The following is a 21,595-nucleotide window of genomic DNA, read 5'->3' on the forward strand; positions in this document are numbered from 1 at the left end:
CACCAGCAAAAAGTTACCATTACTCAAGAAAATCTGATGCTGTCTGGAATACCTCTGTCAGCTGGGAAGGCATGTGGCTGGCTTCTGCTGGTCCCTTGCTCTTGTGCTCTGTTGCAGCCTCTCTTCCTGTGGGGGTTCCTCACTTGGCTTTGTGGGGCTGCCCTCATCCTTAGGCTTCCCTTGGCTCTCTCCAGATTCTGGCTTGCTTATCATCTCACGGGAAGGCACATGGCAATGTCTGCTGGGCTCTAACCATGTCTAGCCATCTGCTTTCTCTGTCAGTGCTCCAAGCATCTCCAAACGTTTGTGCCTCTGTCGGCTCTGAAGCAACTGTTCTCCAACATCTGCATTTGAGGTTTCACCAAAATGTTTCCTCCTTTAAAGGACTCTAGTAAATAATCAAGACCCACCTTGAATGGGTAGAGTCACATCTCCATCTAATCAAAAAGATCCCATCCAACATTATTAAATGGGGATTAAAGAACATGGCTTTTCTGGGGGACACAACAGTTTCAAACCAGCACAAACAAGGAGACCACATCTGGGCAACAAAAAAGATCCCCTGGAGTAACTCTTAGGCATAACTATAGGTAGGCTTAGCTTCTCCACAATATAAATAAGTTTCACAGGAGCAAGCCTCAAAATCAAGGGCTTGGCCTATTGACTTGGGAGTTGCAAATATTTAAGAGAGTATCAGGGATTTCCTTGTGGTAAAGCTTTAATAGTTCCATATTTTCTTTTCCCATCCCTCTTTTGTTCCCCATATGCAATACTTAATGACCCAAGCATAGGGCTAATAGTATGTAGCTTTGAGTAAAGTTCCTCATTAGAAATGTTACTAAGAATAGTTATTTCTTATACATAAGCACTTGGCAAAAATTTTATTTACAAGACTTGGCCTCTCCTATAAAATCTTTTTTTAAAAACTTTTTTTATTGTTAAATATAACATATATAAAAAGAAAAGAAAAAGAAGCAATGATTTTCAAAGTGTACTTCAATATAGATATAGCACAGATTTCAGATTTTGCTATGTGTTACCATTCCACTATTTCAGATTTTTCCTTTAGCTGCTCCAAAACACTGGAGGCTAGAAGAAGTATTTGTTTCTTTTTTGTGAAAAATGACAGATATGCTAAAAAGCAATAAATTTAAGAGCACATCACAACATTTAGTTGTAGAACAGATTTCAGAGTTTGGTATAGGTTACAATTCCACAATTTTAGGTTTTTACTACTAGCTGCTCTACGGTACTAGAGACTAAGAGAAATATCAATATAATGATTCAGCAATCATACTCGTTTGTTAAGCCCTACCTTCTTTGTATAACTCCAACATCATCTTTGATCTTTCTTCCACTCTTTAGGGGTATTTGGGCTCTATGTCCATTCTAACTTTTTCATGTTGGAAGGAGCTGTTGATAATATGGGCTAGGTAGATGAAACTAGTTGATGTTCTGGAGAGGCTGGGTCCTCTGCACTTCAGGGCCCATTTGATCCAGGGACATATCTGAGGTTGTAGATTTCTGGAAAGTTTCCCTAGTGCATGTAACCTTTGGAGAATCTTATATAATGCCCTAGGGTATTCTTTAGGATTGGCCTCTCCTATAAAATCCTTAATTTAATTATAAGTAGATAAGACATAAAGGTGAGAAGTTACTGGCAATAAAAGGAAAAAAAGATACAAAAATAAATTTTTTATTGATTGAAGAAGAGATATACAAATTTTATTTTTACCCATTCATTTTCTGTGGTGGTGGTGGTTCAAGCATGATTTGCTTTTTACATCATTCACCAGAGGGATGTTAGATAGACAGGGAGAAGTGTCAGTAACAAATAGTTTGGGAAGATGTAACGATAAAGGCTTACATATTAAAGCTTGGCTTAAAATTTTCTGTGATATACAAAAAGTTACTATTTGTCTCAGATTTTTCAGGGCAGTTATTTCAGATATATTATTCATTGTAAGTTTATTTTTCCTATGTTTGGGCTTGGAAAATATGATCACAGTAAGTGTGCATGTATTAATTTAATAATAAAGTGAGTTTGGGGATCTCAGCTGGTAGATGAAGGTTTATTTTCTGGCAGAGTCATGAATCATTGTTTCCCAAGCCACCACTTTAACAACACTTAATGTTTTTAATTTCTTCTTTACATCAGGTGAAACTTATTAAAAACATGTTCTAGTTTGCTAGCTGCCAGAATGCAACACACCAGAGATGGATTGGCTTTTAATAAAAGGGGATTTATTTTGTTAGTTCTTCAGAGGAAAGGCAGCTAACTTTCCACTGAGGTTCTCTCTTGGTGGGAAGGCACAGGATGGTCTCTGCTGGCCTTCTCTCCAGGCTTCTGGGTTCCAATAATTTTCCCCAGGGTGATTCCTTTCAGCATCTCCAAAGGCCTGGGCTGAGCTGTGAGTGCTGAGATGAGGTATGCTGAGCTGCTTGGTCTGTGCTACGTTGAGTGCTCTCATTTAAGCACTAGCCAATTAAATCAAACATCATTCATTACAGCAGGCATGCCTCTTAGCCGACTGCAAATGTAATGAGCAACAGATGAGGTTGATGTACCATTGGCTCATGTCCACAGCTACAGAACTAGGTACCTTCTAACTACCACAAACCACATTTTAAAATCTGAGCTCATTTCCAGCTTCTTTTCTGATTGATTCTTTTTTTTCAAATACATCATCAATGTCAACATAATTGAGGCAGTTTAGACCTCTGACTGATTTCACAGAGTGAAATCTGAATGAAGTGGACAACTCTGCATGTTCTTCTCATCTAAGAGTTCTTGCACAATTTAGAACAGCATTTCTCAAAGCTAGCTCAGAAACTGCCTGCAGCAAAATTACACGGGATACCTTTTAAACAGGCAGGTATCTGGACCCCTCACCAGACTTATTAAATCAAGAATTTCTGGAGATGAGACTTGGGAGTCTGAATTTTAAACAAGCATCCTAGGAAGTTTTTATGCACACTGAAATTTGAGAATTGCTGTTTTAATTATACTTGTGGTAGACTCTCCAACCAATGAATCTAAGGTGTGGCTTCACACTGAAAACTCTGGCTTTATCCTGATCAAAGCTGGTGTGGTTAACACCAACAATATTACTGGTTGAGTCAGTCAGTAGGTATTTAAGAGGGACTAATTTGAATCAGTCCAGTATATATTCTTCAGCAAAGGCCAGAAATGTGTCTTGAGAATACTGTGTAAAATGAACTGGAAGGAGGGAGACCAAGTGGTTTGAAACCAGCAATGTGGTGCCGAGGGACAAAATGTGTTGGTGACCATAGAAGGAAAGGGCCAAATCCTTGAGACACTGAAGCAAAAATAACATAAATGAGGGAAAAATGGAAAACTCAGTTAAAAAAATGATTTAACTGTGAGCTCCATAAAGGTAGGGACTTTAACAAATTCAGAGTTCCACTCCCCATGTCACATAATGGCACAATAGTACCTAATCTGTTGTCGAGGTAGGATTCCCCTTGAAATATCAGATAAAAATTACGGACTCTACCTCAGGCTAAGAGTATGTACTTAATAAATGTGAGATTATGTTGCATTGTTTACAAGTGTTATGTCTGATTTTTTTTTCCTTCACTGACCCCTTTGCTTGAAAAACAAACTCAGGGTTTCCTTGTAGTTAAGAAAAGAACCTATTGCACCTTCCTTTTCTTCCTCTTAAAGCTTTACTGAAATAACAGTGAATAAAAATGAAATCACAACTGTGCTAGAGTGATTTCAGGAAGTCAGATATTTTGAGAAAGTCTTGTAAGCTAAGCCAGCATGATCAAATTGACAAAGAAACAAAACAGAGAAATTGTAATCAGGCCACCAGAGGGACTAGGGTTCTTTGTGAGGGAGCTGCAAAGAAGCTTGGAGCTTGGCTCATCACATTAGGGAACTAGGAAGCATTTGTCAGGGCAACTAATTAAAGAACACATTTCCCATCAGCTGGTCATCTCACTCTTTTTCCTCATATAGAGTGGCTGCCTCGGAGATAAAATCTGGCAGAGTGCTCTCTAAGGATAGCAGGTGCTCTTTTTTGAGGATTGCTGCCATAGCTGTTGTATCCTGATGCAGAAGTAGAGCAGATGTTGAAGTAATTCAGGACTTCCATCACAGACAGGAGGAGAAAACTTTACAAAGTTAAGGTGACCCCATTCAGGAAATCCATACATAGAAACGCTTTTAAAAAAAAAAAAGACTATTTTAATGATAAAACTTAACATAGAAACATACAAACAATCCATACATGGTGTACAATTAATGGCTTACAATATCATCACATAGCTGTGTATTCATTACTGTGATCATTTTTTTTGCACATTTGCATTACTCCAGAAAAAGAAATAAAAAAGAAAAGCTCGCCGGAGAAGATGGCGGCTTAGTAAGATGCGCGGATCTTAGTTTCTTCCCCAGGACAGCTACTAGGGGAGTAGAAATGATACAGAAAGCGCCCAAAGCCACAACAGAGATAAAAAAGACAGCGTACCCCATCCTGGAACGGCTGGCTGGCTGAGAGAAGCAGCTCGGGTGAGATCGCCGAGGCGCGCGGGCCTCACCGGGCGGGGCGGCAAGCGGCCGGAGTCACTCCCTTCCCCCTTCCCGGGCCGGCTGGGAGAATTGGAGAGGCGGTCCCCTGAAACTGCGGCGGCTGGCGCCCACACCACGCGCAGCCCCCCGGACCAACTGAGAGAATTGGATCGGAAATCCCCAGGCCGCGGAGAACGGTGACGGGTGGGGGAGGCCCCTTCCAAACCCGTGACTCCCCGGGAACGTGCACTCTCTCGGGCGGGCCGCTATCACTGGCGCCCTACCTCCACACTTGTCGCCCCGGGCTGACTAGGAAATTCGGACGGGCTCTTTCCCGGGCTGCGGCGGCCAGCAACCCTCCCTGCGTTCGGACCCCGGGCCGGCTCAAGCCGCTTCGGCTAGCGAACCTCCCAGACGGCGAGAGTTTTCCAAAGTTAAAGGTCCCACAGCACCTTTTACTGGTGGGACCCGCAGACAAACGTGTGCCACGAGCGCCACCTACTGGGCAGGATAAGAAAAACAGAACCCAGAGATTTCACAGAAAAATCTTCCAAACTTTTGGATCCAATACCCAGGGAAATCTGTCTAACTGCGCAGACGCCAACAGAAGATAACGGATCATGCTCAAATAATTGAAAATATGGCCCAGTCAAAGGAACAAACCAATAGTTCAAATGAGATACAGGAGCTGAGACAACTAATGCTGAATATACGAACAGAAATGGAAAACCTCTTCAAAAACGAAATCGATAAATTGAGGGAGGACATGAAGAAGACATGGGCTGAACATAAAGAAGAAATAGAAAAACTGAAAAAACAAATCACAGAACTTATGGAAGTGAAGGACAAAGTAGAAAAGATAGAAAAAACAATGGATACCTACAATGATAGATTCAAAGAGACAGAAGATAGAATTAGTGATTTGGAGGATGGAACATCTGAATTCCAAAAACAAACAGAAACTATCGGGAAAAGAATGGAAAAATTTGAACAGGGTATCAGGGAACTCAAGGACAATATGAAGCGCACAAATATACGTGTTGTGGGTGTCCCAGGAGAAGAGAAGGGAAAAGGAGGAGAAAAACTAATGGAAGAAATTTTCACTGAAAATTTCCCAACTCTTATGAAAGACCTAAAATTACATCCAAGAAGTGCAGCACACCCCAAAGAGATTAGACCCAAATAGGCGTTCTCCAAGACACTTATTAGTTAGAATGTCAGAGGTCAAAGAGCAGCAAGAGAAAAACAATCCATCACATACAAAGGAAACCCAATAAGACTATGTGCAGATTTCTCAGCGGAAACCATGGAGGCTAGAAGACAGTGAGATGATATACTTAAATTACTAAAAGAGAAAAACTGCCAACCAAGACTCCTATATCCAGCAAAATTGTCCTTCAAAAGTGAGGGAGAAATTAAAACATTTTCAGACAAAAAGTCACTGAGAGAATTTGTGACCAAGAGACCAGCTCTGCAAGAAATACTAAAGGGAGCACTAGAGTCAGAACCGAAAAGACAGAAGAGAGAGGTATGGAGAAGAGTGTAGAAAGAAGGAAAGTCAGATATGATATATATAATACAAAAGGCAAAATGGCAGAGGAAAATATTATCCAAACAGTAATAACACTAAATGTTAATGGACTGAATTCCCAAATCAAAAGACATAGAATGGCAGAATGGATTAAAAAACAGGATCCTTCTATATGCTGTCTACAGGAAACACATCTTAGACCCAAAGATAAACATAGGTTGAAAGTGAAAGGTTGGGAAAAGATATTTCATGCAAATAACAACCAGAAAATAGCAGGAGTGGCTATACTAATATCCAACAAGTTAGACTTCAAATGTAAAACAGTTAAAAGAGACAAAGAAGGACACTATATACTAATAAAAGGAACAATTAAACAAGAAGACATAGCAATCATAAATATTTACGCACCGAACCAGAATGCCCCAAAATACGTGAAGAATACACTGCAAACACTGAAAAGGGAAATAGACACAAATACCATAATAGTTGGAGACTTCAATTCCCCACTCTCATCAATGGACAGAACATCCAGACAGAGGATCAATAAAGAAATAGAGAATCTGAATATTACTATAAAGGAGCTAGACTTAGACATTTATAGGACATTAAATCCCACAACAGCAGGGTACACCTTTTTCTCAAGTGCTCATGGATCATTCTCAAAGATAGACCATATGCTGGGTCACAAAGCAAGTCTTAACAAATTTAAAAAGATTGAAATCATACACAACACTTTCTCGGATCATAAAGGAATGAAGTTGGAAATCAATAATAGGTGGAATGCCAGAAAATTCACAAATACCTGGAGGCTCAACAACACACTCTTAAACAACGAGTGGGTCAAAGAAGAAATTGCAAGAGAAATTAGTAAATACCTCGAGGCAAATGAAAATGAAAACACAACATATCAAAACTTATGGGACGCAGCAAAGGCAGTGCTAAGAGGGAAATTTATTGCCCTAAATGCCTATATCAGAAAAGAAGAAAAGGCAAAAATACAGGAATTAACTGTTCACTTGGAAGAACTGGAGAAAGAACAGCAAACTAATCCCAAAGCAAGCAAAAGGAAAGAAATAACAAAGATCAGAGCAGAAATAAATGAAATTGAAAATATGAAAACAGTAGAGAAAATCAATAAGACCAGAAGTTGGTTCTATGAGAAAATCAATAAGATTGATGGGCCCTTAGCAAGACTGACAAAAAGAAGAAGAGAGAGGATGCAAATAAATAAGATCAGAAATGGAAGAGGAGACATAACTACTGACCTCACAGAAATAAAGGAGGTAATAACAGGATACTATGAACAACTTTACACTAATAAATACAACAATTTAGATGAAATGGACGGGTTCCTGGAAAGACATGAACAACCAACTTTGACTCAAGAAGACATAGATGACCTCAACAAACCAATCACAAGTAAAGAAATTGAATTAGTCATTCAAAAGCTTCCTAAAAAGAAAAGTCCAGGACCAGATGGCTTCACATGTGAATTCTACCAAACGTTCTAGAAAGAATTAGTACCAATTCTCCTCAAACTCTTCAAAAAAATCGAAGTGGAGGGAAAACTGCCTAATTCATTCTATGAAGCCAACATCACCCTCATACCAAAACCAGGCAAAGATATTACAAAAAAAGAAAACTACAGACCAATCTCTCTAATGAATATAGATGCAAAAATCCTCAATAAAATTCTAGCAAATCGAATCCAACAACACATTAAAAGAATTATACATCATGACCAAGTAGGATTCATCCCAGGTATGCAAGGATGGTTCAACATAAGAAAATCAATTAATGTAATACACCATATCAACAAATCAAAGCAGAAAAATCACATGATCATCTCAATTGATGCAAAGAAGGCATTCGACAAGATTCAACATCCTTTCCTGTTGAAAACACTTCAAAAGATAGGAATACAAGGGAACTTCCTTAAAATGATAGAGGGAATATATGAAAAACCCATAGCGAATATCATCCTCAATGGGGAAAAATTGAAAACTTTCCCCCTAAGATCAGGAACAAGACAAGGATGTCCACTATCACCACTATTATTCAACATTGTGTTAGAGGTTCTAGGCAGAGCAATTAGACAAGAAAAAGAAATACAAGGCATCAAAATTGGAAAGGAAGAAGTAAAACTATCACTGTTTGCAGATGATATGATACTATACGTTGAAAACCCGGAAAAATCCACAACAAAACTACTAGAGCTAATAAATGAGTACAGCAAAGTAGCAGGTTACAAGATCAACATTCAAAAATCTGTAGCATTTCTATACACTAGCAATGAACAAGCTGAGGGGGAAATCAAGAAACGAATCCCATTTACAATTGCAACTAAAAGAATAAAATACCTAGGAATAAATTTAACTAAAGAGACAAAAAACCTATATAAAGAAAACTACAAAAAACTGCTAAAAGAAATCACAGAAGACCTAAATAGATGGAAGGGCATACCGTGTTCATGGATTGGAAGACTAAATATAGTTAAGATGTCAATCCTACCTAAATTGATTTACAGATTCAATGCAATACCAATCAAAATCCCAACAACTTATTTTTCAGAAATAGAAAAACCAATAAGCAAAGTTATCTGGAAGGGCACGGTGCCCCGAATTGCTAAAAACATCTTGAGGAAAAAAAACGAAGCTGGAGGTTCACGCTGCCGGACTTTAAGGCATATTATGAAGCCACAGTGGTCAAAACACCATGGTATTGGCATAAAGATAGATATATCGACCAATGGAATCGAATAGAGTGCTCAGATATAGACCCTCTCATCTATGGACATTTGATCTTTGATAAGGCAGTCAAGCCAACTCACCTGGGACAGAGCAGTCTCTTCAATAAATGGTGCCTAGAGAACTGGATATCCATATGCAAAAGAATGAAAGAAGACCCATGTCTCACACCCTATACAAAAGTTAACTCAAAATGGATCAAAGATCTAAACATCAGGTCTAAGACCATAAAACAGTTAGAGGAAAATGTTGGGAGATATCTTATGAATCTTACAACTGGAGGCGGTTTTATGGACCTTAAACCTAAAGCAAGAACACTGAAGAAGGAAATAAATAAATGGGAGCTCCTCAAAATTAAACAAACCTTTGTGCATCAAAGAACTTCATCAAGAAAGTAGAAAGACAGCCTACACAATGGGAGACAATATTTGGAAATGATATATCAGATAAAGGTCTAGTATCCAGAATTTATAAAGAGATTGTTCATCTCAACAACAAAAAGACAGCCAACCCAATTACAAAATGGGAAAAAGACTTGAACAGACACCTATCAGAAGAGGAAATACAAATGGCCAAAAGGCACATGAAGAGATGCTCAATGTCCCTGGCCATTAGAGAAATGCAAATCAAAACCACAATGAGATATCATCTCACACCCACCAGAATGGCCATTATCAACAAAACATAAAATGACAAGTGCTGGAGAGGATGCGGAGAAAGAGGCAGACTTATCCACTGTTGGTGGGAATGTCAAATGGTGCAACCATTGTGGAAGGCAGTTTGGCGGTTCCTCAAAAAGCTGAATATAGAATTGCCATACGACCCAGCAATACCATTGCTAGGTATCTACTCAAAGGATTTAAGGGCAAAGACACAAACGGACATTTGCACACCAATGTTTATAGCAGCCTTATTTACAATTGCAAAGAGATGGAAACAGCCGAAATCTCCATCAACAGAAGAGTGGCTAAACAAACTGTGGTATATACATACGATGGAATACTATGCAGCTTTAAGACAGGATAAACTTATGAAGCATGTAATAACATGGATGGACCTAGAGAACATTATGCTGAGTGAGTCTAGCCAGAAACTAAAGGACAAATACTGTATGGTCCCACTGATGTGAACAGACATTCGAGAATAAATTTGGAATATGTCCTTGATATCAGAGTCCAGCAGGAGGTAGAAACAGGGTAAGATAATGGCCAATTGGAGTTGAAGGGATACAGACTGTGCAACAGGACTAGATACAAAAACTCAAAAATGGACAGCACAATAATACCTAATTGTAAAGTAATCTTGTTAAAACACTGAATGAAGCTGCATCTGAGCTATAGGTTTTTGTTTTGTTTTGTTTTGTTTTGTTTTGATTTTACTATTATTACTTTTATTTTTTTCTCTATATTAACATTCTATATCTTTTTCGGTTATGTTGCTAGTTCTTCTAAACCAATGCAAATGTACTAAGAAATGATGATCATGCATCTATGTGATGATGTTAAGAATTACTGATTGCATATGTAGAATGGTATGATCTCTAAATGTTGGGTTAATTTCTTTTTTTCCATTAATTAAAAAAAAAAAGAGAGAATGGGTAATTGGAGCTGAAGGGATACAGACTGTACAACAGGACTGGATATAAAAACTCAGAAATGGACAGCACAATACTACCCAATTGTAATGCAATTATGTTAAAACACTGAATGAAGCTGCATGTGAGGTATAGGTTTTTTTTTTCTTTCTATTATTGTTTTAATTCTTATTCAGTTGTCTTTTTATTTCTTTTTCTAAATCGATGCAAATGTACTAAGAAATGATGAATATGCAACTATGTGATGTTATTAAGAATTACTGATTGTACATGTAGATTGGAATGATTTCTAATTGTTTTGTTAATTCTTTTTTTAATTAATAAAAAAAAAAAAAGAAAAGAAAAGCTCATACATACCATGCCCCTTACTCCTCCCTCTCATTGGCCAGTAGTATTTCCGTCTACCCAATTTATTTTAACCTTTGTTCCCCCCATTATTTGTTTATTTTTTATCCATGTTTTTACTCATCTGTCCATATCCTAAATAAAAGGAGCATCGGGCACAAGAGAAACACTTTTTTTGAAAATAGAAAAAGAGTAAAGGACCTAGGATTTGGGATGGCAGGGTAGATGGCAGAGCAGCACACTCCAGGACCCAGTCCTCACACCAAGAAATATATTAAAAAGGCAGGAACTACCTGAAACAACCATTTGAAACTCCAGAGTCCAGAACTACACAGCATCCGGGGAAGTCTGAGAGGAAGAGACAGATAATTATAGTAAAGAACTTAAATTGCTCTCTCCCTGTGGTGGCTACCAGCACCGATCCCCCACTCTTGCAGCAGCCCACCATGGGGTCCAGTTCCTGCCCAGCTGTTACTGACAGAAAGGAACATAAAAATCCTCTTCCCCAAGAATAGGGGTGGGCACAGCCAGTCACTGATAATGGCTTTTTTTTTTTTTTTTGCTTTTTTTTTTTGTTTGCCAGTTAAATACAGTTTTAATTTCATAGCTTAACAATGAAGGGTCACACACTGAAGTCAATACACATACCTACACCTAGGCATTTCACGCGAAGCTAGTCCATGTATACAGCGAAAAAAAGATTACAAGGTATGGCCTAACAAATGCTAAGGAGACTTTTCACACCAATAGTTCTTACAAGTATTAAACTTCATCTGGCACACTGAAGTCATCATACATACAGGGCAAAGTGAGAGCTTTTATATTTGAGTTTATTCTTCATTTTAACTTTTAAAACACTACTATAGCTGAATATTATAACAAAAAACAATAGCAAGTAGTGAGCATATTATGGTTACAGTCCTTCACTTATTCACTACTGCATATATAAGATGCCAGTAGTGTTATTCACTGGCCCCAACTAAGAGGTTTGACACTGAACACCACCTCTGGGGTGATGTTCATCATCCTCATATGCTTCTCCATTGTAATGGCATCGTCTTTCCTGATTGGGATCAAAGTCCACCAGTTCTACCTGATCCATTTCATCAGTTTCTTCTACTTCTTTCCGCTCTGGTAGGAGTTTTTCCAGCAAAGACAGTTTATCAGGAGAGAGAAAGCCATTCTCAGGAAAATTTACCTTAAATTCAATGATTAGGCGACCCTTTTCATACGGCCTACGATAAATTGGCATGCCTTCATTTAGTACACACTTGATATCTCCATGCTTGACAATATGACCTGGATGAGAAGTGATGACTATGGTTCGGTTGTCAAGTGTGGATATTGGCTTTTGGAAGCCACACAATGCTTCAACAAGCTGTATGTCCATACACATGAAAAGGTCTTCTCCTTGTCGAGTAAAAACACCATGATCCTTCTGATCTAGAACAATGATAATATCTCCTGGCTCCAGTCCTGGCTCTTGGTCTCCTTCACCATGGAATGTTATCTTTTGGCCATCTTTCATGTCTTTGTCAATATGAACTTCTAGAATCTTCTTCTCTCGAACTATCTTCCTTCCATTGCAACTTTTACATCCGTCTTTAGGACTGATCCGTTCCCCATGGCCCTGGCACTCCATGCAGACAGACTGAATTTGTTGAACCATTCCAGGTCCTATCTGATGAATTCTTATTTGCATTCCAGTACCTCGGCAATTAGGACAACACTCTATTGCTCCTTTTTTACCACCTCGGCCTTCACATTTGTCGCAAATCACATTCTTTTGCAGAGCTAGTTTTCTTGTTGCACCATTATATAAATCTTCTAAGGTTACTGAGAGTTGATGTACAACATTTTTACCTCTCCTTTCTCTCTGCATCCTTCCCCCATCTCCAAAAAACATATCAAAGATGTCCATAGGGGAGCCAAAACCCCCTCCTGCTCCACCCTCTTTAATGGCCTGTTCTCCTCCTTTGTCATATAATTCTCTTTTCTTGGCATCAGAGAGCACTTCATAAGCTTGCGAAATCTGTTTAAACTTCTCGCCTTCATTTGGATTCTTATCAGGGTGGTATTTCAAGGCAAGTTTCCTGTAAGCCTTTTTCAACTCTTCCTGGGTGGTATTGGGTTTGACCCCCAAAACATCATAGTAAGTGGTTTCTTTCACCATTTTCTACAGCTGGTGAGCAGGCCGAGGCTGGTGAGGGGAGCGGGAAGGAGCGCGTCGCTGTGCACAGCTCAGGCACTCACCACTCCTCCCCTGATAATGGCTTTTTATTAGCAAATTTGGATCTCTGGGTCCTGGCCAGAGATGCTTCAATTTGCGTTGGACAAAGGCAGCAGTAGCCATTGTTTCAATGTGGACAGTGGTGTTGGAGGAGATGTAAAGCTGCAGCACTTCCTCAGGGCTGCAATGGACAGTGAGCCGAAGGGCTGCATTAACAGGGCAGGCCAGGAAAGCATGGACAATCATCAGAGAAATTTTTGGTCCTCTTCATGATACCCCCAGGGCACTTTGATTTGATTAGTTGTTACTATCAGAAAACATGGTCTTTAATAGTTAGGCCTGCCTGATCCTGCATCAAACAGAGAAACAAATCTCTTTGTCTTGGTGAGAAGGTGAATTTATTCTAAGTATATATGTAAAGAACTGGGTGAAAATTTTTCCGAGACCAGTTTGGAGTAGAAAAGGGGCTTGGGCTTTTATAGTCCAAGGAGATAAAGAACTGGCAAGAGTCCAGAGAAAAACTGAAAATAAGGAAGTGACTGCCTCATTCTTGTGGTCAGCACATTTTTAGGGTATCTCATCCTGCAAGCAGAGCAAGGGAGGATTTGATTGCTGTAACAGAAAAGGAATAGAGATCACATTTCCGAGATTAACAGCAGGCATTTCAACAATAGAAAGCTAATTTAACAAGGGCTTTTAGGCTTAAAATAACTCAAGGTTGCTTGGGTGAAACATTTTTCTAGCTGCTGAAGACTATATTAAGTATTTTTAGCTAAAGGATTATATATGTTATTTTTAATTTATCTAGGTATCACGCTCCCCCACTCTGTGCTGGTTTGAAAGGATGTATGTCCCCTAGAAAAGCCATATTTTAATCTAAATCCCATTTATAAAGGCAGAATAATCCCAATTCAATACTGAATGTTTGAATCTGTAATTAGATCATCTGCCTGGAGGTGTAACCAAATCAAGAGTGGTTTTTAAACTGGATTAGGTGACAACATGTCTCCACCCATTTAGGTGGGTCTTGATTAGTTTCTGAAGTCCTATAATAGAGGAAACATTTTGAAGAATGAGAGGTTCAGAGATAGCAGAGCAAAACGACATAGCCACAAGAAGCAGAGTCCACAAGCCAGCGACCTTTGGAGATGAAGAAGGAAAATGCCTCCTGGGGAGCTTCATGAAACAGGAAGCCAGGAGAGAAAGCTAGCAGATAATGCTGTGTTCACCATGTGCCCTTTCAGCTGAGAGAGAAGTCCTGACTGTGTTCACCATGTGCCTCCTCACTTGAGAGAGAAACCCTGAACTTCATTGGCCTTCTTGAACCCAGGTGCCTTTCCCTGAACAGATGCCTTTGATTGGACATTTCTATAGACTTGTTTTAATTGGGACTTTTTTTTGGCCTTAGAACTGTAAACTAGCAACTTATTAAATTCCCCTTTTTAAAAGCCATTCAGTTTCTGGTATATTGTATTCCGGCAGCTAGCAAACTAGAACACCCTCTTTTACGTGATATGTTTTTATTCTTAAGAAATGATATTTTCTGAGCATTTCTCATAAAGAGAAAAGGGGCAAAGTTCAATTTTCTGTAATTACTTCCTGCTGAACAAGGGCAAAGAAGTTCTTATATTAATTTGGAAGATGCTTTGGACATAAACCCACAGATAAGATACAGGCAACAGCTAGACAAACATATGACAAGCAAAATAAAAGCTATGCTAATTAAGGCTACTTTCCATTTCATAGGTAAATTTATTAACCACTTAGAAAATGTTTAGCTTATTATAATTTTTAACGTGATTAGTATCATCTTGCATGTGAGTTAGTATTGAGGAGATATTGTCATTTATCTGGTTTATATGTGCAGTACTTAAAACTAGTTAATGCATAGTTTTATCTAATAACTGAGCTGCAGAGGTTGTTGGCTTATAATACTATACATGCTATCTCCTCATAGGAGCAAGATTAGTGCTAATTGTGTCTCTTTGGGTTTTAATCACATTACCTTGGCAATTATAGCTCCAGGAGTTGTTGTAGCACAGCATCATTGATCCTCTGGAAAACAGGAGAGTGGGCTCCAGGGTGCTATTGGACTGTCTCACAGTGCCCTCCAGCACTACACAACAGAGTTAGTCTGAAAGCAGTGTCCACTGAAGAGCTAAAGTGACTGAGTTTTTTCTGACAAGCAGAGCTAAAGGTGACCATAGGAACAAGATGTTTTCACATAGTGCCCTTTGTGGGTCACTGGCCCTGTTTTGGCTGGGAAGGTCCTTTCTCCTTCGCTCAAGTTTGCCCTCCAGGCAAAAGCAGCATAAAACAGTGAAAGGCATGTAAAAAAGTGTAGAGGCAGAAGTCTGGAACAAAGGCCTGCCTGACCTAAATACCCATAAGAGGGAGGTCTGTAAATTCCTGTAAACAGGGGAACTCCAAAACAACTAACAAGCAAAAGCCCAGGACAAGACAGAGGCACAGAAACACAGGGAAAACCCTGGGCACTGCATTTGCCTTAGGCAGAACTTTCTGATAGGAGGGCTCAAGATCAAAACCAGGAAACGGACATCCCAGGGACTAAATCTCAGAGTTAACTTTTTAAAATACTAAAGTGTACAGTGTATGAAAAGAGTATAAGACAAATAAAGAAGCAGGAAATGACTGCCCATCCAATGGATGAGGATATAAATACAGTAAACACCAGTGAAGAAGATGAGAATGTGGATATACTAAACAGAGCCTTTAAAAATGTTTGTCTTGAAAATACCAAGGAGATGAAGGAAAGCAGAGAAAGCTAAACGCTATCAGGAAAACAATGAATGAACAATATGAAAGTCTAAGTAAAGAGATAGAAATTTTAAAAAGGAACCAAGAAGAACTACTGGAATTGAAGATCACAATAACTAAAATGAAAAATGCCCAGGAGGCTTTCAAGAGCAGAGCGAAGCAGGCAGAAGTAAGAATCACTGAACTTGAAGACAAGACACTTAAAATGAGTCAGACTGAGGAGCAGAAAGACAAAAGAAATATTAAAAGAAAAATAGCCTGTGACAGCAATGGGACACCATCAAGTGCACCAATGTATGCATTATGGGAGTCCCAGAAGGAGATGAAATAGAGAAAGTGGCAGAAGGAATCGTCAAAGAGATAATGACAGGTGACATCCCAAACTTAGCAAAAGATGTGAATATGCGCATCCAAGAAGCTCTGAGAACACCAAACAGGATAAACATGAAGAAAAATACAGCCGTCATGTATTTATTACACTATCAAATGCAAAGGACAAGGAGAGAGTTCTGAAAGCTGCAAGAGAAAAGCAATGTGTTATGTAGAAGGGAGTCCCAATTAGATTGAGAGCCAGTTTCCCATCAGAAACCACGGAGGCCAGAAGGCAGAGGGTTAAAATAAAGTGCTGAAGGAAAAAAAAAAAAAAAGCCAGCCAAGAAATTTTTATCCAGTGAGACTCTATTTCAAAAATAAGGGAGAGATTAAGACATTCTTTGATAAACAAAAGCTCAGGGAGTTCTTTACCACTAGCCAGGCCCTAAAAGCAATGCTAAAGGGAGTTCTTCAGACCAAAAGGAACGGACATTAAACAGTGGTTCAAAGCAGCATAAAGAAATAAAGAACTTTGGTAATGGTAACAATTTGGGTAATTATAAAAACCAATATTATTGCATTGTATTCTTTGGTATGTAATTCCACTTTTTACTTCCTACAGGTGCTAAAATGCAATTGCATAAAAATAGTGGTAAGTATAGGTTTTGGACTCACAATGTACAAAGATATAAGCAGTAACAAATTCAAAAAATAGAGGGGGGATAGAGGGATAGAGGGAAAGTATATGTACACAACTTCTCTAATAAAAAAATTTACTACAGAAACAAAACAATAAAAGAATAATGTATTTGATGAAGACCAAATTGGTGCTTTGGAAATTGAAATCTCATAGGTTATAGAGAAATAAATTGGACGATGGAAAATATGACAAAAAAAAGTGAAGAAGAATGGAAGCTAGATCCTGGAATTTCAAGTTCTGGGAACAGATAACAGAAATAATGAATAGGAAGAAATGAAGAACACGTTTTCCCCTTTTGGGGAATGCATGGACCGGGAATCGAACTTGGTCTCCCATATGATAGGTGAGAATTCTATCACTGAACTACGCTTGCACCCCCTGTCATTAAGTTTTATTTTTGCCACTCAGTAATATAATGTTATCTTATTGTAATATGTGTTTTCTTAATAGTTAATGATGTTGAATGCTTCCGTGTGCCCATTTGTCAAACCTGTATCTCTCTGGTAAAATGTCTATCCATGTCTTCACTGGCTTTTCAATTATGTTGTTCTTTATTGTTGGATTTTGAGAGTTCTTTCTGTGATCTAGATAAAAGTCTTTTTTTTTTTTTTTTTTTTAACATGGGCAGGCACCGGGAATCAAACCCGGGTCCTCGGGCATGGCAGGCAAGCACTCGTACCTGCTGAGCCACCGTGGCCAGCCCTAGATAAAAGTCTTTTGTCAGACATGTGATTTGCAAAGATTTTCTTCCAGTCTGTTGTTTTTGTTTTAATTCTTCTAATGGAGTCTTTCACAGATTAAAGGTTTTTATTGTGATGTTCAGTTTACTAATTTCACTTGTTGAGGGTCATACTTTTGTTGCCGTGTAACAATTCATCACCAAATTGAAGATCTCCTATGGTTTTTTTTATCTAAAAGTGCTATAGTTTTACATTCTGTATTTAGGTCTATGATCTATTTTGAGTTAAATTTTGCATAATGTTCAGAGTTTAGGTTGAGTTTCATTTTTTAACCTATGGTTGTCCAGTTGGTTCAACACCATTTGAACTATTTTTGCACTTTTGTCAAAATAATAAATTTGTCACATATGTGTGGGTCTATTTCTGGGCTTTCTATTCTGTTTTGCTGATCTATCTATATACCCTTCAATAATACCACTTTGTTTTGATTACTGTAGCTTTATAGTAAGTCTTAAAGTAAAGTATTGTAATTTGTTAAAAGATAATTTCAGGGAAAGGTAAAATCACAACTCTTCTACAGATATAAAAATGAACATACATTAAATATTTTATTTCTGGTGTTAAGGAGGAAACTGAGACGATATAACCAGTTCAAAGGAAAAGTTTTTTTAAAAGCATCATTTTTATAGAGCAAAGGAATGTTGAAATGAATTGCAAACAAAGACAAAGCTGGTTTTCCCACAGGGAGTGAGGAAGAGATATGAATTCTACCAAGTGAGCTAGACTTCGCAGTCCTATCTATTTTACGGATTCGTAAAGTGCAAAGGTATGCCATAGACAATGCATAGTTTTTCATTAAAGTACAAATGTTTTTCTGCAGTTACCAACAGATTTGTTCTCTTTTTAAAAATTGTTTTAGCTCTTCTAGTTCCTTTGCCATTTTATATAAATATTAGAATCAGCTTGTCTACATCTACAAAAAATCCTGCTCATTTTTTAAAAATGTAAAGACTGTTTATTTAACTTCAAAAACATTTCAACATTCTAAACATACAAAAAAATAACAGAACGTGGGGAATTGTGTTTAAGTACAGACGGTTCTTGAACTTCGATGCAGTGGCTCTTCACTTTGCAGGCAATGAAGAGTGCTACAGTTTGTTGAAAAAGTTTTAAAACTCTGCAATTAGCTAAAATAAAAAAAATCCAAATACTTCTCATGCCAGCTGACGCCCCCTCCCCTTTCCATAGCCATGAAGGGCAGCAGAATGCTGCGCCACTGTGTACAAAAACAATACAACCTAAAGCTGAAGGGACGCCCGCTGCAGTGCCAACAGCTCTAGCTTCCCACGTGTGCACCCTGAGCTTCTGCCCGGCCAGGAGGCATCTCCACCACCGCCTCAACACCCAGCACCCACCGTCCGCGAATTTCCCTCATTTCATTCATTATTACAAACTATAGATACGTACAGTTGATAACAGGATTTCTAGCCAAAAACCAGAGTTAACACCACTGGGTAGTTAGACTCAGTTGTCAACTTGGCCAGGTGAACGTACCTAGTTCTGTTGCTGTGGACATGAGCCAATGGTATGGGAACCTCATCTGTTGCTCATTACATCTGCAGTGGGCTAGGAGGCGTGCCTGCTGCAATGAATGATGTTTGAGTTCATTGGCTGGTGCTTAAATGAGAGAGCTCAACGTAGCACAGCCCAAGCAGCTCAGCATACCTCATCTCAGCATTTGCAGCTCAGCCCAGGCCTTTGGAGATGCAGAAAGGAATCACCCTGGGGAAAGTTGTTGGAACCCAGAGGCCTGGAGAGAAGGCCAGCAGAGATCACCCTGTGCCTTCCCACATAAGAAAGAACCTCAGATGAAAGATAGCTGCCTTTCTTCTGAAGAACTAACGAAATAAATCCCCTTTTATTAAAACCCAATCCATCTCTGGTGTGTTACATTCTGGCAGCTAGCAAGCTAGAACAACCACGTTATAAATTAGGAAACAAACAAAGATGCCAGAAACGTCTTTCAATGTCTTGTCACACCAACAGTAAAGTGCACAGAATGAGAACACCAGAGGGCCTTTTCATTTCAAAAATGTTTGGAAGTATGTCCAACTTTGATACAGTTTCAGGGTGCTCCTGACACCCATGGCCACTTCATGTAAGACTGACAGTTTCTAGAGCACTTTGAGAGACTACAAATGATGATGATTCAATTTTGTGATTAAACCTAATGAGGGCAACAGACATGTCTCCAGTAAGAGATGTGTCCAGTACAGAGCTCCCTATTCCAAGGGCTTCACAAGGAGACAGCAACAATTCTTTATTCTCCCCCGCCCCAGCTTCCCTTCCTCATTCCTCCTTCTCCCCCCTCCCTCTTCTTCTTCTTCCTCCTCCCCCTCCTCCTTCGGGCCCTCAAACTTCCCTTTAGACTCATAGTCAGCGACATCCTTCTCATACTTCAGTGTCGCCGCCTTCATCCAGCGTTTTGGGCACGTCCCCAGTAGAGATGCCAGGGTTGGTGGGTTTGCTCTTGGGGTGGAATTCTGAGCAGAAGAGGAAGAGCCCAGCCGGTGGGCGTGGTGGGGCGTTAGGATCTTTCTTCTCCTTGGCTCCCTTAGCTGGCCCACCAGCCTTCATGTCCCCATTGGTGTGGACTTTGTCCGCTTTGGCCATTTCATCAAACCTAGATTTCTCCCGCCAGGACATTGTCTTCCACCTCTCAGGGCACTTCTTGGAAGATTCGGCAAAATTGACAGGGACCTCGGGGTTTTTCTTTTTAGGTTCTTCGCTGCACATGTGCACTAAGAAGCCATAAGCAGACATCGTGCCCTTTGATTTCTTGGGGTCACCTTTACCCACCCTGACTGTATTGTTCATTGGGCAGAGCAGGGCACCCCGGTTTGGTTTTTTATTGGAATTGCATTCAATCTGTGGATCAATTTGGAAAGAAATGATATCTCTACTATATTGAGTCTTTCGATACAAGAACAGGGCCTCTTCACTTTTTGTCTTCCTTGACTTCTTTTATGAGCATTTTTCAGTTTATTGCATACAGATCCTGTATATGGTTTGCTAGATCTATACCAAAGTGTTTCATGCTTTTGGAATTATTGTAAAATGGTGTCTTTTAATATTTTTGTTTCTAGTTGTACCTTGCCTGGTGTATAGAAATATGACTGAATTTTGAGTGTTGACTTGTATCCTGCAATCCTGCTAAACTCACTTCCTAGTTCCAGAGCGTTATTGTAGATTGAGATTTTCTACATAGACAATCATATCATCTGAGAATAGAAACCGTTTTATTACATTCTTTCAATAGGTGTGTCTTTTTTTCCCCCTTGCCTTAATGCACTGGATAAGATTTCTATAACAATATTATATAGGGTGGCCATTAGATGATATTAGCTGAAGGTTTTTGGTAGATACTTGTTTAAAAGGATGAGAATATTATCTTCTATTCCTAATTTTCTGGAAGTTTTTATCCAAAGTGGTTGTTAAATTTTGTCAAATTCTTTACTGCATAAGTTGATATGATTATGAAGTTTTCTTCTTTAGATTGCTAATATGGTAGATTAAAAGGATTGATTGATTTATGATTCACAAACCAGCCTCACATTCCTGGGTAAATCCCTCTTGGTGTAGTGTACTATTCTTTTCATATATTCTTGAATCAATACTATAATGTTAGTTGAACATCTTTGCATCTATGTTTACGAGGAAAATTGATCTGTAGTTTTCTTTCCTTATAATATCTTTGTCAGCTTTTGGTATCACAGTAATGCTAGGCTCATGAAATGAGTTGGGGCATATTCCCTCCTCTTACATTTAATGGAAGAGATTGTGTAGAATTGGTGATGTTTCTGCTTTAGATATTGGTAGAATTCACCTGTGAAATTATCTGGGCCTGGAAATTTCTTTTTAGAAGATTTTTAACTACAAATTTCTCAATTGGTATGGGACAACTCAGTTAACTATTTCATCTTGGTTGAGTTTGTGTGATTTATGGTCCTTGAGCAATTGGTCTGTTTTATCTAAGGTGTTGAATTTCTGTGTGTAGAGTTATTCATAGGATTCCCTTATTATCCTTTTAATGTCTGCATAGGCTATAGTGATCTCCTCTCTTTAGAGTCTCATGTTAGGA

General features: G+C 38.9%; 1 pseudogene; it reads right to left on the reverse strand.

The window, feature by feature from the left end:
- Positions 1–11,563: 11,563 nt before the first annotated feature.
- Positions 11,564–12,927, reverse strand: LOC143658063 (dnaJ homolog subfamily A member 1 pseudogene; annotated as a pseudogene).
- Positions 12,928–21,595: the final 8,668 nt, after the last annotated feature.

Source organism: Tamandua tetradactyla, chromosome 15 (assembly GCF_023851605.1).
Source record: "Tamandua tetradactyla isolate mTamTet1 chromosome 15, mTamTet1.pri, whole genome shotgun sequence".
Taxonomy (NCBI): domain Eukaryota; kingdom Metazoa; phylum Chordata; class Mammalia; order Pilosa; family Myrmecophagidae; genus Tamandua; species Tamandua tetradactyla.